We start from the raw sequence: 17044 nt of genomic DNA, 5'->3' as shown, positions 1-17044 counted from the left end.
GATGTTCTGTTTATACTGTTGTGTTTACCCCATCTCCTGGTCCTTGAGGTTCATCCTTTACTGTGTGCAGTTTCTGTTGTATGTTGTTCTGCTTATTAATGCCCTTTTCTTTTCTGATAACCTCGTTGTTCCCATCCCAATTGTTTTATTGCCACACTCCTGGCCGATCCAGCCCTAGGGTTGCATGTGCTGACTATGACACTCTACAACTCCCTCACAGGAGGGTGTAGCCAGGTGGGGGTAGGTCTCTTTTCCCAGGCAACAAGCGACAGATGACAGAGCCCTAAGCTGTTCTGGAGAGGTTCAGGTTGGACATTTGGAAAAATTTCTCCACTGAAAAGGTGATTAGGCATTGGAACGGGCTGCCCAGGGAGAAGCATTGTCCCTGGAGATACTTACAGAAAGACTGGATGTGGCACTCAGTGCCATGGTCTGGTTGACACAGTGGTGCTAGGTCACAGGTTGCAGTCGGTTATCTCAGAAGTCTTTTCCAGCCTGACTGATTCTGTGATTCTGTCACCTTTTCTTTGTGACCAGTGAGAAAACCCAAGGGAAGTGCCTGAAGTTGTGTTAGGTTGGATTTTAAGAAAATGTTCTTCAGCCAGAAGGTGGCTGGGCACTAGAATAGGCTCCCCAGGAAAGTGGTTACAGCACCAGCCTGACAGAGTTCCAAAAGTGTTTGGACAATACTCGCATGGACATGGTGTGGGGGTGGTCCTGTGCAGGGTCAGGAGTTACTCTTGAGGATCCTTGTGGGTTCCTTCCAACATAGCAAATTCAACAATTCTGTGACTTCTCTCTTCCTAGATGGATTTCATTTGTTTACTCACTGAAAAAAAAAAAACCAAAAAACCAAAACTGCAAAAACCCCCAAAAATCAAACAAAACAAACTTCCTTAAATCTATTCTCAATCTGTTCTCAAATCATTCCCAGCAAAAATTTGCTGTGTAAAGTTTTGAGTGCACCAATGAATGAAAGCTAAACTGTTTGCAAAATCTTTATCAGATTTTCTAGAATATTGGTAATGCCAAAATTCTACATATTCTACAGTTTGCCTCTTGTAACAGCAGCCAGCAGAACTTTGATGTAGCATTTTTGTCCAATAGAGCATTTTGTCCAGTTAATATAATCATGGAATTAAAATATTTGTTTAGCAAAAGGACTGAAGCCATGAGATTTTGAAGAACATGAAAAAAAGAAATAAAAATACAAGCCTTTCCAGTGGTGTTATCAGAATGTCTTGATTAGAAATATTAAAAATCATCTTACATTGGAAGTAAAATGTTAAACATTATAAACTACTCACATGTAAAGTTTGGACCCGCTTTCAACCCAGACATGTTGTAATTTTTTCCTCTGAAACGTTAATTTTGTCATGAAACAATTAATCTGAAATGTTTGCATGATTAATTGTGAAAACCTGATCTTGTTAAAATTTGAAATTAAATTTTTAAATGTTCCCTGATAATTTTAATAGTCAGCCTCCAAATGGTGATAGTACAAGCCAAATGTCTGGGGATTTTCTACATATTTAGCTCAGATTTTACCTTCCTTTTTTTATAGCTTACAAAGACTTCCATTGCAACTTAATTAGAAACTATAGAGCTAAGAGGGAGGTGAGTGCTGTGCTAGCTCCAGGCAGTATCAATAGCCCACCGATGCTCCTCGGACCTAGACACCCTAAAGCAAGCTGTAGATGGCTTTGTCTGTGCTGAAATTTAGGGAGAATAGGCTTTGCCCTCCTGCTTTGCACTTACATTTCACGTATTTTAAGGCGACTGCCATGTTTCAGCTTGTCTTCCTTTTCTCTGGACAAACAACCTTTTTCCCTTTGTGTGCTCAGTTACCCTTATCTATTGGAATTCCTTAGAGCCACCTCCTCCTCCAAGCCCGTAGCTATTTATTAGTAATACTTTCTGTCCTGCTGGCCATATCACTCATGAAAATGCCAAATCAGTCCCCATTTAGCACAAACTGACCAGGATTCCTTGGATTTCTCCTTGCAAAATCCTAAATGTACCTTTTCTGGTTTCTACCTGTTTAGCACCCATCTAACTGTTGATCTGCCTGGAAAACATTTCTTTCATTAACTTCTGAAAAAGTCTAGTAAGGATTTGTGTAAATCAATATAAATGACATTTCAGCTTCTCTTCACCCAATGCCTGGTTTTGCCACAAAGAAAACTGGAGTGCCTTAATGTAATCTGTTTTCAACAAATCCACGTGTCCTTTAATTTGCCTCCTTATCTTGGGGAGAGCTGTCTGTTTGTCCTTTTATTTTTCAGTAACTGGAATGAAGCTGACCAGGTTAATTTTTTTCCCTTCTCCTTTTTCTGCTTCCCTCTCTGCTGAAATACTGAATTTCTGCTTTTGCAGCTTTTGGGAATACCCTTCTGTCTATCAGGCATTTTCTTCATGCCAGAACTATTACCAGCTCTACAGCTGAACCACATGAATTTCTAGCCCATGTGAATTTCACAAGACCAGTGCATTTACAAATCGACTATTTAATCCTTACGCTAACCAAAACCTAACTCTAAACCTCCTAATGCACTAATAATAAGTCGGGCCAGTGAGCCACAGAGCCCAGTGACATTGTTCTGCCAGTTCTGCTTTGACCACTGCTTGTAGGGTTGATGCCTTGCTGACTTGTACGGCCCTTTATCCTTTGCCATTAGAAGATCTATTGTGTTCATGTCTGTCATAAAAGCCTCTAGCTTTGATGAAAAGAGCATTGTATTCTCTGGTTGTCTCTGTGCATAACAAACTCAGGTTTTTTTCCCAAATCCAATGAAGATCCAATGAAAACTCCAGAAACAGTGTGTTTTCCCTTTAAGTAATTCTTTAAGAAGATGTAAAGTACTTCAAAGTGTTTAGCCATTGTCATAGGTATGTAAACACAGTGAAAAATCAGAATCAGGCTGTGTTGCGGTGTGCATTTATTTTATCGTTCATAGTTAATAGTTCAGTGTTAATGGTTTATTCCAATGTTCCCCTGTGTTCCCCCCAAGCCGGTATATCCCTGTTATACCCCCTTCCCCTGCGCTGCCTATCTTTGTGACCCAACCCCTATTCCTGAAATTTCCCTGCCTGTCACCGTGACCCTGTCCCTTCTCCACGTCCTTTCCTGTCAATCCCCAGTTGTGCCAATCCCTGATTGTACCACCCCTATGGAAATCCCCGAACTCTTGATGCCCCATTGGTCCATGTGACCTGCCCTTTCCTCCCCCTTGCCCTTAGTGGTCAATGTATTGTAAACCCCACCTCATGCTCCTCCCCTGTTTATCCCTGATTGGTTAAAATTTTGTACCCACACACTGAAACCTCCCTGTATTTAATCCTGAGTACAGAGAAACTCTTTGTCCCTGATAACTGCAGTAAGTTTAGGGTGGTGGAACCAGACAGAGAGCCTCCTCCTAACTCTTTTGCCTTATCCCTGTCATCTGTCCCATAGAGCAAGTGGCTCTAAAGGTTCAGCCACAGGAATTGCTTCTCCAAGGCTATTCTTCACATTTGGCATGGTGCCAATGTGTGCAAAGAGCTTGCCAGAGCTCTGGTGATGGTGTCAAGGCTGCATCTTCAGCAAAGGTCGAAGACCACCGGCTGCTTGAGATATATCTTTGGTGAAAACCTTGGTGCTGGAATAGAGAGGGTCTGTGTGATGTGAAGTATATCCTCAAGCTCTTGTTCTTAGGCAGAACACTGCAAGGCTTCTCAGAGGTGTGAGATTTTTTTGCATTAATATTATTTTTGTAAGCCATTTCTGCAAGATCTCTGGAGCATTTGTTGGGTGTAATGAGTGAAGGGGCTATGCTGAGAGAAAGGAATATAAGCAAACTTAGCAAGTTTTGGGAGAGGAAGCTGTACTTCCTCCAAACCATTCTCCGCACTATTTCTAAGCTGTTTACTTCTTATTTTGATACCTAGAGCAACAACAGACAAGGTTTCCAAGCAGACTTCAATTTGCCTTAGGCACTGTTTAGCCTTACTTCCTTTCAGGAAGCAATTATGATAAGGTCTGGGGCTTTGTTCTGGGACGTTTTTCCATCTATAATGTTGGGAACACACAATCCTGATTTTTCTGCTGGCTTATAGAATTTTTTTGAGGCACCTTCCCATTTTTAAGAGGTGTTTGTGCTAAATACCAAGGTTTCAGTGAGTGCAGTACAGGTGTTTTCTAACTTAAATGATTCTGTGAGTCTGTGCTTCTATTCTATCTGACAGTTTCTGTATTTTCTGCTAAGAGCATCAACTTACTGCTGCTGGCAGTCAAATACAGGTTTTTCTGGGGTCTGGTTCTTTGTGATGTTGCAGCTGACCTGAAGACTCCTGATCTCTTCAGTACGAAAAGTGCTTTAAGCTCTTCTTCTGACTCTGTCCCTCTGTGCAAGTGACCTTTATATGTGACCTTATGTGGAGGGTTTTAGCGCTAGCTAAAATTACCAGGGTACTTACTCATTTCTTGCTGTGAGATATGGATTAGGAGAAGGGCAAAAGAGGCTTAAAGCTTACAAGGAATAAACCTTATTAATGGGACTACAAGAATAAGAAACCAGAATAAAACCTCCAGAAACCTTTCCTTCCCCCACCCAACCTTTTTCCTTTTCCAACTGACAATGTAGAGACAAAACCTGGGATGTTAAAGCAGTACCAACTTTATGATAGTCTTTTCATCAGTCTTTGTAGGGAGAGGAGTTTTCTCTTGTCACTTGTCATTCTATGGAGAGTTCTCCACAAGAAACAGTTTTTCATTTCTACAAATCACAGCTGCCCAGCCACAAATTCTACCGTCATGCCATCTCCTCCCATTTTCACAGCCCTTCTGAAGGTGTATCTATGGGCCATGAACTCAAGGGATATTATTTTAAGGATAAGTTATTCAAAGGCAAAGATTCTTTCCATCTGTCTCTGTGATCATCACTGGGAACAGAGGTTTTCTTCTTCTCTCCCTGAGGGGAAAAGGGTCTTCATCAGTCCCCATCTCTTTCTGTTGAAATGTCTCATGGGATCACAGCTACTCTAACATCTGCTTAGCTTTGTTGATGGATACCTTGGATACCTCTGCTCAGATTTACAGCTTGAATACTTCATCTCCCCAATACTCTTTCATGAAATAAGGAGATGCTATCAGTATATTGTTGTCCATCTTTATAGTCCTACCAAAAGAATATTTCAGCTTATTAGAGCATCTCCTCATTCTCCTTCCGAGTCTTGACCCCTTCTTTTACTGACCTTGATGTTTCGTGTTGTCTTTTTATGTATCATTTTGTTATTTTCTTTCCCCGGAGAAAGGATTAAAGTGTGTAGGTCTCATCTGTGTATTGAAAGGGTTAAATTTCACCCAGGCTGTGCAGGCAGTCAAGGTGTTGGATTTCAGGTGTCACTGGTGCCTCTCAGCCCAGGAGCTGCTGGGAGGGAGCAGGTGGTCCTCACCCTGGAGCTGTCTGTGTGGGCTGGAGGGGCAGGGGGGGTGTTAGCGAGTGTCAGCAGCCGTGGCTTGGCCCAGCCTGGGGACAGGGGCACCCGTGGGGAGGGCTTCAGCCACCCTGCTGGAATGGGACCCAGAGGGTTTCCTGGGAGGGGCCACAGCAGAGCCTGGCCTAGCGTGAGGCCTAGGGAAGCCCTGCAGTCTCCATCCCTAGCCTGAGAACCTCTGCAGTCTGGGCCAGCACCCCAGGGCCACACAGGCCGCGGGGGAGCAGGGCCAGCCACACCAGAGCTCTGATACCTTTCAATGCTGGAAAAAAGAGAAAAAAGTTCCCAGGCTTGGGTTTTTAAAAGGTGGTATTCACAAAGATGATCTTACTTTTCAGTGGTGCAAAATGCTGTCAGTTTTCAGAACTGGCCAGCTATTGGCCTGACCTCAAGCATATAAGAAACACCCAGCAGCTTCTTTCAGAGAAATCACTTCCATGGGTGTTTTCCACTTTCCCTAAATGGCAAAGTACCACACCTTATGTAGGGGTTTAGATTTGCCAATTTTGATTTCCCGGCCAACGTACCAAATAAATGTGGTTTTAAAGCAACAACTGAAAAATCACTAAAAACTTACTTACTTCTTGCTGTGAGATATGGATTAGAACAAGAGCAAAACAGGCTTAAAACTTAAAAGGAATAAAGAAAGTTTATTAACAAAAACTACAAGAATAAGAAACCAGAATAAAACCTTCAGAACAACCCTTTTCTCCCCCACTACTCAACCATTCCCTTGTTCACACAACAACATAGAGACAAAAAACTTTGGCGGTTAATACAGTCTCAATTCTTGCTATAATCTTTTCATCAGTCTTTGTAGAGAAACAGAAGTCTTCTTCTGCTAATCTATGGAGTTTTTCACAAGAAAACTATTTTTCTTCATAGCTTTCTATTTCTCTGATGCCAGCTGCCCGGAAAATTCTGCCATCAGTCTACTCTTCCCATTTCACATCACTCTGAGGTGTGTTATGGGTCAAATGAGTCTAGGGATGTAATTTTTAAGGCTGACTTATTCAAAGGCAAAAGTTCTCTTCATCTGTTTTTGTGAGCTTGTCTGGAAACAGAAGTTTTCGCTTTGCCTCTCAAAGGCCACGAATCTTCTACTATTACTTCTCCCCGTCTGTTCCAGTATCTCACAGTATCACAGCCACTTCACCATTTGCTCAAAATCCACACTTTGAACACTCCATTCCTCCCAATATACTCTGTCATGAATTAAAGGAGTTTTTTCAGAACACTATTGTCCATCTCCATAGCTTTAACAGAAAAATATTTCAGTTTATTAAACCATCTCCTTCTTTCTCTACCCCCACTGAGGCTTAATTCTTTTCTTCACTGTCTTTGATATTTTATAGGGTCTCTTTTACATGTTGATCACTCTCTTTTTCTCTCTCTGGAAAACAGGAGTAATCTGCAAGTTTCATCAGGGTAATGAAAGGGTTAAAATCTTGCCCAGGCCTGGTAGCTGGTTCTGTTACCTCTGCCAGAGTGGTGGCCGGAACTGTCTGTGATGGCTTCTTTTTATTTGGCAGTCTCTGATAAAACTCAGCAGCAGCACAAACTGCAGCCGAGCCAGAGGGACCAGCCTGACCTGGCCTGGGCCCGCTCGCCTCCCCACCCCGCGGCCTTGTCCAGCCTGGTGGCGGGGGAGGAGGCCGAGCCAGAGCCTTGTTATCTGTTCAAAAGCCAGAAACCAAAAAGGACAAGAAATTCCCGGACTTACATCTTAAAGTAGGTGTTCACAGGTTGATCTCACTTTTCAATGGTTAAAACTGCTGTCAGTTCTCAGAAATGGCTAGTAATTGGTCAGGAGAAGAGAACTTCCATCAGCCTCCAGCAGTTTCAATTTCCCCCAGCTCTCAAAGCTAATCTTAAAGGTGCAGAACTCAATATATATATATAAAGCAGGAGATTTGGAATACCAATATCATAAAGTCACCCCAGGACATCTTAAGAGCGGCTTCCTAAGTTACAAAATCCTTCCCAGCAAAGACAAGCGATGAAGGAAAGCTTACGTGCATGCAAGGGAAAATCATTGGAAGTTCTTTTGTGTGGGCTGTCTATCCAGCTATCTCTGCAACAAGACCCTAAATAAAAAAAGCAGTCCCCATTGAGTAATAATAAAAAGGAAGGGATGAATACACAGTACAGAAATATAGAGGACATAACCCTCTCATCATCCTGCTGTGGTGCTTTAGCTAGTATGGGAAATTACCATATTTACGGGTAAGGTGATACTGTTTATTTACTATGTTCAGTTCTTGACTGTATTTAAAAGTAACTCTTACTGTTCCTCACAGTTCTAGCCCTGCTTCAGCTCCAACTGAACTTTAGCACAACAAATTTTCTCCCTACAGCAGCAAGCAGCATCTCTGTATTCTTCCCATGCTACTTGACCTTCCTTCCACTGGGCATACACGTTACTTTCTGATTTCTAACAGAAGATCCCTGTTCAGCCAAGCTAGCCTTCTGCCTCATCTGCTTGAATTTCAACACTTAGGAATTGCCTGCTCCTGTGCCCTTAGGAGGTGATGCTTAAAAATGACCAGCACTGATGGATCCCAGCATCTGCACCAGCATTTTCTCAGGGGACTCTATTTACTATTTATCCTCATGTCCGGGCCTGAAGGTTTGCTGGTACTTCTCCAGCAAAAGTTTTGAACTTGAACTATTTCTGTTAGACAAAATCCATATATATACATCACTGAATGGCTTGGGTTGGAAGGGACTTTAAAGATCATCTATTTCCACTCTCCTGCCACAGGCAGACATGTTCCACTAAAACACATTGTCCAAAGCTCCAACCTGGCCTTGAACACCTCCAGGAATGGGATATCCACAACTTTTCCGGGCAACCTCTGCTAGTACCTTACCCACCCTATTTTAAAGAAATCACCAGTATTGAACTCTGTAAAAGAAAGTGTTTTTATATGCAAGACTTACTGTAAGTTTAAGGCAAAACATGGATATTATTTAAGTCTGTAGGACTAAAGGCTTTCAGAAGTGCAGGTTGAATTAAAACATCTTGGGGTAAATGGTAATCATTCTGAACCTTCATAGGTAATCTTCAGAAGATGAACTTCCATACCAGACATCCTCCCACACAGTGATGTGCCAAGAGAAGTGGAGCGTCACCAGCAAAATATTAAAAGATACAACTCTGATGTGATTTTGGAAGAGAGCAGAAGCTGATAGTAAAAGGCCTTAAAATCTTAGAAAATTTGGGGACTTAGAAAGAAAGTTAGGTTTGGAAAGCCCTGGGAAAAGCAGGCCCTGGAAATGTTAGGCCTTGTGCTTGCTAAAGACCAGGTCAAGCTGCACCTGTGTATTCAGTATATGATAAATGATACAATTGTTAGATGTGATTAGATATAATTATTGTTTAGAGAACATGGGGAACCATGTTAGTGGGCTAAGGGGGGATCATGAGAAATTCATGCTTGGGTAAAAACAATGTATACAATAGAACAATGTAAGTTTAATAATTAATATGTAAGTTGCATAACGATAGAGTATAAAATATGTTCAACTCGAAAACCCGAGTCGGGTCAGATTTGGGTATGTGTACCCCTGACACCCAGAGCTCTTTAAATAAAGCACCTTCATATAACCATTCATGGTTATGTGTGTTCCTGAACGCTAACAAAGCAGTTCAAACCATCTAGAGGAACTGCTCTGGACAGCTTACTAACTTTTTCTACTAACAGTAGAGTAGAAAGACATGAGCATATGGAAGGGAATTAAAATAACTCTTAAGTAACTACTGGGACTCAGTATAAATAATGAGGGGGTGTAAAGAATGTATATAACTGGAATGTATAACCACAGAAGATTAAAAAACCCAACCAAACAAACTATAAAGAAAACAAAAGCCAATACAAATTTTGCAGGGAGTACATTCTTGGCACCATCCTCTAGAAGGAAATTTAGAAAAATAAAAACACTAGATGATGAGGTAGTCAGGTAAAGGAGAATATAGGTATTGAAAAAACCCAAAAACTTTCAGGGATATGAGGTAAAAAAATGTATACAAGAATATCAGGAAGAAGGATTCAGAGTCAAATGACTGTGGTTTCTCCATCTGGAGAATTATACAGCATCCTCCTGATTCCAAGTGGGCATTGCATCAAAAATGTTAATAGGAGAGACTGTTTTCAGCTTGTGCTATATAGGCAGCTAAGCATTTTCTTATTGGGACAATACTGGCAAGGACAGGTTCCCTGACTGGTCTTGATCCAATCCGGAATTTGTAATTTCATTCTATAATTGTTTGGTTAGAAATAACCTCTTATAAAGGCATGGGAAACATGTATTGGCCTTTGCAAAGAGGGTAAGGGGAAGCAGGTTAGGAGTCCTCCTTTCCTTAAGTATGTCTCAAGAACAGGATGGATGCAGTTCATCTGGTTTCATTCATGAAGCAATTTTCTGAGCAGGAGCTGGACAGATTATGTGAATTGTCCCAGTGACTGCCTGCAGAGGATTCAGAAAGCCCAAAGTGCCTTTACATGTAACACAGTGCACTGAGTCTGGGTGCCTGAGGAATATCTGTACTTATAAAATGTCGTTGCATGAAATTCAGCTTTTCCCTGGCAAGGGACAGTGAGGACAGTGGGGGAGCATGGATGTGTGCTACCATGGGCATTCAGTACAGCCACCACTGCATGTTTGTAGCTTAAAGCTTTGTAACCTGTCACTTCAGCAGGAGTAGTTTTGTAGTATGCTTATTCAGTTCTGTTAAAATTGTTAGTGTTTCGTCTGTTTGGTATGTTCCTGGTTCTCCCCCATTTACTGCTTTGGTTGGTTCCATTTGTCTGCTATGTAAACCCCTCCCAGTTTTCCTGAATGTTCCCCGTCCATCACCTTTACCCTGCCCTATCTCCCCATCCATCATCGTAAACTCCACCTCTCCTTCCAGCTCCTTCCATGTGTATCATCCCTTCCTCGAGAAGTTATTGGTTGTTATGTTGTATTACCGCCTTCTTTGTATCCCCATTGGTACCTGACATTGTAACCTCCTCCCCTTACCCCTCCCTCCGTGAGCTCCCATTGGACCCTGGACTGTGCCCACCCCTGAGATAAAACCCAGTGCTCAGGGCTCTCTTCGGTCCTGAATTCTCCCAGCCCAGTCCCTTGTCTTCATCCCCTCTCCTGAATAAACCTGTTCCTGGGAAGTACAGCTGAGTGAATCTCCTCCTTCCTTTTGCCTTTAACGCCTGATCTGGCAGAGCCCGGCAGGATTCGGTGCTCTGAAGGTTCTGCAGTGGGATCGCCTTTCCCCTGCAGTTCCCCACTCCTGGCGACTGCCCGTGCCGGAGTGGCACCACAGAGTTAGCCCGGAGCTCCGGAGTGGCCAAGAGCAGTGTCAGTTTTGTACTATTTAAACTCACATAGCTACACAGTAGGTATAAAACCCAATGTGTACATTATCTTTAAGTAAAAATAGCCTATTTGCAGTCGTTTGGCAAAATAATCTCTTTGGCACAAATACTGTCAGATTGCAAAAGTGTTTAGAAGCTGCAGGTTGTAGATAAACACCAACTGGGATTTCAAGGGTGATGGTGTTGTCCAGATGCCTAAAAGCCACTTGGCTTCCTTACTTAATTACCTTTGCTTTGTGGGCCACAGAGCTTTTAAACATCCATACACAGTAGGAAAGAGTTTCCTGAGTGCACATGCTGCAGTTCAGACTACATCAGTACCTGGGCAGAATTTGCAGCATTGAACAGGTAGAGTTGAGAGAAAGATACCTAAATTAAATGCAGGAAGAGTGCAGAGTTCAGGTATATCTCTATAGATTCTGTGACTTGCTAATTAGTGGCTACGCTTTACTAGAAACGTGCATCAGAAATGCAAAAGCCTAGGTAGGACCTGAAAAGAGGAAGATTTATAAAGTATAGAGAATAATTGCAGAAACAGACTGAGATCCATAATTTGATTTAGGTGGGAGGGAGAGCCCCATGCAGAAAATTATTCTAAACAAACAGCCAGGTTGCAGTTGGCTAATTTCTACTGTGATTTTCTGTTTACAGGTAAAACTCAACTTGCTTTTACACAAGGATTCTGGTCCCGCTGCACAAAACAAACTCCACTTCTTCCTGCACGCCATTTGTGGAAAGATAGTGGGAATCATTTCTGTAATCAGTTGTGTCCTGCAATGGACATGTGGACACAGGGAGAGCCTGTGCACCACGGAGAGCCTCTGTCTGCTTGGACACCACCATGTCTGCCTTCTTAGTTTTCATCATTGCCAGCACATAACCCCACATCTCAGCAGAGAGACTTCATTTGGTTTGTTTTCCATTTGTTTACAGTTTGATACTATCATAGATTACCTACATGGGTTAAAAAAATGGGTCTTGTTTTTAAAGGTTGTTTTGAAAAATTGTTTCTGGGAAGTACTACAGGCCCTGGTGTCCTGCCAGATCACTACACTGAAGTGATTGCTTTCTCTTCAATGGGAAATTAGCTGTAACACTTAGACTTAAAAAAAACCCCAAAAACCTGAGAGTTGCAATTATATCCTTGTGGTTAAGAAAAAAAAGACGTTCTATGAGGGAAGCAACTTGTTATGGCCTTAGGTAAAATGCCAACTGCATTTTTAAGTGTCACTTATATACTAAGATTTAAAGAAACACTAAAAAAATAGCTGCCTGTGTTTGCAAAAATCTTTATAGTCTCAAAGATTATGAGGCAGAATGTCGTTTCCTTCAGAGTAATGGCATGACTTTGTGGTCACTAAATGCTCAGTGGAAATTTTTTTGAGTAATCATGATAAGCTTGGGCTTTAAAATCAGACCTGATTGTACTCTAGAGGCTCTGTTAGTTTCTCTCTGATGGACTGTGATGTTCACAATCCATCATGATGGAAGTTCACAAAGGGGCTCTTGTGAGTGAGAGTGGGTGACAGCAAGGCCCTGCAGACAGACAGTAACAAATTAGAGGGCTGGGCAATCACTAGCCATATGAAGTTTAAAAAGGGGATGTGTGGGATTCTGAACCTGAGATGGGGCAACCCTGGTGGTTTGTATAGAGTGAAGAGGGAGGTGCTGAAAAACAGCACTGCAGAAGGGGACCTGGGACCGTAGGTCCATGGTAAGTTGAACACGAGGCAGCAGTGCCCTGGTAGCCAGGAGAACCAACCCTGTCCTGGGGGCATCAGGGATAGCATCACCAGCCAGGCAAGGGAAGGGATTGTCCTGTTCTGCTCTGCACTGGGCCAGCCTCACCTCGAGTGCTGGGGGCAGTTTTGGGTGCCACAGTATAAGGAAGGTGTTAAACCATTACAGTGTGTCCAAAGGAGGGCAGTGAGGATGGTGAGGGGTCTGCAGGAGAAGCCATGTGAGGAGTGGCTGAGACTGACAGGACATCTCGCTCCCATTACAACACCCTCCCAAGGGGAAGCAAAGGAGCAGGCACTGATCTCTGTAGTGACCAGTGACAGGACTAAAGGGGATGGCCCAAAGTTGGGTTAGGGGAGATTTAGGCTGAGTATCAGCAAAAGGTTCTTCCCAAGAGAGTGGGCACTGGAACAGGCTCCCCAGGAAAGTGGTCACAGCACCAGCCTGATGAGGTCAAAAAGCATTTGGACAATCCTCTCAGGCACATGGTGGGATTTTTGGGTGTGCTGTGCAGGGCCAGGAGTTGCACTTTTATGATTCTTATGGGTCCTTTCCAACTCAGAATATTCTATGATTCTATAAATTAAATAATCCTAGACTCACAAAGAGTCTGTTATATTTGGCCTGGGAACGCAGTTCCTCTCTTCAGACATAAAGCTAAGTTTTGCAAAATTTGACATAGGTAAAGTACTATGGAGTGAAGTTTTCTGTATAATAAGATGAAAAGATGTTGGCAAAATGTTTATTGTGTGACTGTCAGTCACTGCTCTGAAATAAACCAAGCCATTATGGCTGAGTAGCAAAGTTTGTTCTGCCGTCTTGTTACCCTCACAAGGAGCTGTGAAGATGAAATCAGACTTTCTTTAAAGGTTTCTGGGTTTTCACTACCAAGAAGGGAGAGGTAAATGTTAAAAAAATTCCTATGCAGAGTGTGGAGGGCCACAGACCCTCCAACCTAGAGATGTTTGCCTTCCTATGGTGAGGTCGAGGCCTAAAGGCTGAAAAGCTTAAAATGACCCCCTAAATGAAAGCCCTCATGTGGGCACCACCCTGCCTCATGATGGCATAAGGAGCCGGCCCCAGTGTGCCTTATATATAACCCGTTAATCTTATGTATCCTGTTTGACCTCCTTTTGTTCTGCCCCTGAGCCCTCAGTTCATTTGCTCCCTGCTTTTCCCATATAAGCCCATGCACCCTCAGGCTTTCCTTGGAGCTCTTGTCCCTGGCACCCTTCACAGTGTGTTCTTTTCTAATAAAGGCTCGGTCTCTGTGGAACGCCGTACAAGGCTCTGTCTCTTGTATCTGCATTGTCAGGATCTGACCTGCTGCTCTGCGGACCCAGCTCATTGCACCAGGGTCGTGCCTCTGCTCCAAGAGCACGGCCATTGGGATGGTACTCTAAGAGGGTTGTGGCACCCCAAGCAGACCACTGCCTATGGCGACAGCAGAGAGGCCCGTCATGGGCTGGGCAGGGCAGAAAGTCTATTTGGAGGTTGGCTACTGCCCAGCCGTGTCCTGTGGGATCTCAGTGCTAGCAGTAGGAGTAATGTCTCCTCTGCTTCCTCCTAAATCTGTGCAAGAAGGATATTTTGAGCTAAAGGATTGAACTATCATGACTTCACCTGACAGGATCTGAATATGAGAACATGAAGACCCCACAAGACCTGGGGACCTGTGAAGACAAGGAGGGCAGAGAAGGCAAAACAAAATAGAAAGGCACAGTTGGAAAATTAACAACTTTTATTAGCCTCAAAATAGCCCTGCATCATATCCTAGAAATGTCTGTTGTTCTTGTAATCTAATCTGAGCCTTGTTCCAGGTCCCTCTGCTCTTTTGCCTGCTCCCTGGGTCCCAGGATCACTACTACAGCTTTGCCCATGCCTGATTTACTCAGAAGCATCCAGCAGAGGTGGGATATCGACTGTTGAGCTGTGTGGGCTTTCTGTGCCTTCTGCAGGGGATGTTACTCTCAGTTCTCATTCGTGCCTTGTTCCAGGCCTCTCTGTTCTTCTGCGTGCTCCTCAGATCCCTGGATCACAATTACACCTGTGCTCAGGGTCTCACTTGTGATGTACTGGGCTGTGAGAGAGGAAATAGCATTCTGCTTCAACCCAAAAGGGACTATGGAATAAAAGAAGGAAAAGTGTTAATTCTCTTTTCTACTTGGTTTAGATGTGGTTTGTTTAATCTGTTGCACCTGTTAAGTGTTGATAGGAAGCAATAGTGAAATGAGGTTGAAGACAACCAAAAAAACCAAAAATGAGAGGGGAGTGGAGGGGAAGAACAGCAGGCATTTAGGAGAGAGTGTAAGAGTGTAAGTTCCTGAGTACCAGCCAATGGGAATGGGGTCAGAGACTGTCCCGGCCGGGAGAAAAGCTGATATTTTGTTGGAGGGTGTCTGTGTTCATCTGTCCAGGTAGAGACACACGCCTGACTCAGCTGACCCAGTAAAAATAAGTTTTCTTTCGTTTCGAAGACTTTGTCCTCACTAAATTGTATCCAAAAGTGAGTTTGTTTCCAACAATTTGAAGACTCATCTGAGATCTTTGACCTCTAACCCTGTGGAGCAGGACAACAGGAGTAGAGGAAGGAATGCCCTGCTGATTTCAGCAGCCCCAAGCTGTTGTCATGCCCCATGAGGGCTGCAGGTGAGACTTGGACAGAGGACTCCCAAAGAAAAACAAAGGAAAATGATGGTAGGGAGAGAGTAGAGTTCATACTTGTCTGCAACACCTGTGCACAGGACCTAGCTAAGAAAGTGACTGTTAAATATTACCTGGGTGGTTAGGAGTAGCAGGACTTGTGTGTGTGCTTGAGATGCAGAATTGCTTGTGGAGTCCTTCTAACTGTGGTTCTGTTTTTCTGCAATGGATAAAGCCAGTGAAGGGATGAAGTGAGTCATTCATGAAAAAAGGAATCATGCAGGGAATACTCTCAAATGGGAAACAGCTGCAGTGAGGTCAGGAGGAGTGGAGAGGAAGTTAAGGACTCCACTTCGAACATACCTCCAGACAGTACTTTGGGGAGGATGCTCAGAGACTGGGGTCAAAAGCAGCTGGCTTGTACCCAGGGGAAGGATCAGGGAAAGATGATCCAAAATTGTATGTTTAAGTGAACTAAAGAACCCATTAGACCAGACCTGTTGTACTGGCCAAGGTATGGGTCTTTGGAAGATTGGATGTATCAGGATTTAAATGTCTATGTGAAGAAAAAAGAAGCTTGCAATATATAACAAAGGGATTATATTGCTTGTTGGAAAATATATTCATCTGTATTTGTAACCAAGAAGGGTTAGGGCTACTGTTATGGTTACAGTTAGGGTTAGGGTTAGGTTTAGGTATAGGATTAGGATTAGGTTTAGGCTTCGTGGGGAGAGAAAGATGGAAAAATGGGACCCTTCCCTATGTGCCTGACATGATCAAATGATCCAGATTTAGAGGAAGAAATAGCTGAGTGGCAAAGGAACGATAATGTTGGGTCTGGTCCCCATGAAATGGGGGATTTGTGTAGCAGGGTTGGTCCCTATGAAATGGTGGGCCTACATGGCGGGGCTGGTTTTACTGAGATGATAAAATCTCATCATAAAACAGATTAGCTGTCACAGAGGAAAAGGATTACAGAGCTAGTGCAGTTAAAGAGAGATGTCCAAAATTTCCTTCAAGTACCACCTAGATGCCTTGTTTCCCCTGAAAGAGGTGCCTGTGCAGAGAGTACAAGGCCAGATAGGGTTTGTTAATGCACCGCTGATGAGTACCAAAGTTTGAGAATTTAAAAGAGAAAGGAGTAAGATGTCTGAAGACCCCTTGGGATTGGCAGAAGAATTAGATCATTCTGGCTCTGAATATCTATACCTGGCTGTAGCCATTAAACTGGCTGGGTGACCTGGTTCAGGAACAACATGGCAACTACCTCAAGCCTGCTTGGGCCACAAGCTCACAGACACCAATGTGGGGGATGGCAAATGGCATTTATTTAGGAAGTTGTGAGGAAAAAGAAACAACTTTGGGGGTTCAAATAAACTAGGGTGTTTGTTAAGGGAAAAAAAAACAAAGGGGAGGAAGGGATAATAATGGGTGAGGGAGAAAAAAAGAAAAGGAATTAAAAAAAATGTCCCGGGTCTGAGGATTGAGGAATTGATTTGGCGTTTTGGTCCCAGAGCAAGAACTCAGTGGCACTGCAGTGAATGCAGCTTATCTGCACTCAAATTTATATAAAAAAGTCTTTAAAAGGAATGTAGAGCAGAGTCTGCAGTGTTGGCAGTTGTTGCAGCTAATCCACAGTTAAAGGGCAGTTCTTCAGACTTCACAGGTCCTTTTATAATCTCTGTCCCCATAGCTTCTTGCTGGCAGTCCCACCCTTATAGCTGTTGTTGATTGGCACTGGTAACATCTTCTCCTCCAACAGTTTGCTGTCATTGGGGTAACTGAGGTTTTGGAGGGAAAGTTCCTCA

General features: G+C 43.2%; 1 long non-coding RNA gene across 1 annotated transcript; it reads left to right on the top strand.

Moving 5' to 3' along the window:
* The first annotated feature begins 260 nt into the window (after window positions 1-260).
* Window positions 261-16645, top strand: LOC147648563 (uncharacterized). The gene is made up of 2 exons (XR_015280315.1): window positions 261-341; window positions 11505-16645. It is a non-coding gene; the product is annotated as an uncharacterized LOC147648563 (long non-coding RNA).
* Window positions 16646-17044: the final 399 nt, after the last annotated feature.

The sequence above is a fragment of the Cyanistes caeruleus genome, chromosome Z (assembly GCF_971803275.1).
Source record: "Cyanistes caeruleus chromosome Z, bCyaCae1.hap1.1, whole genome shotgun sequence".
NCBI lineage: Eukaryota > Metazoa > Chordata > Aves > Passeriformes > Paridae > Cyanistes > Cyanistes caeruleus.
Note: the sequence above shows the minus strand (reverse complement) of the source record. Positions and strands in the feature narration are given on the sequence as shown.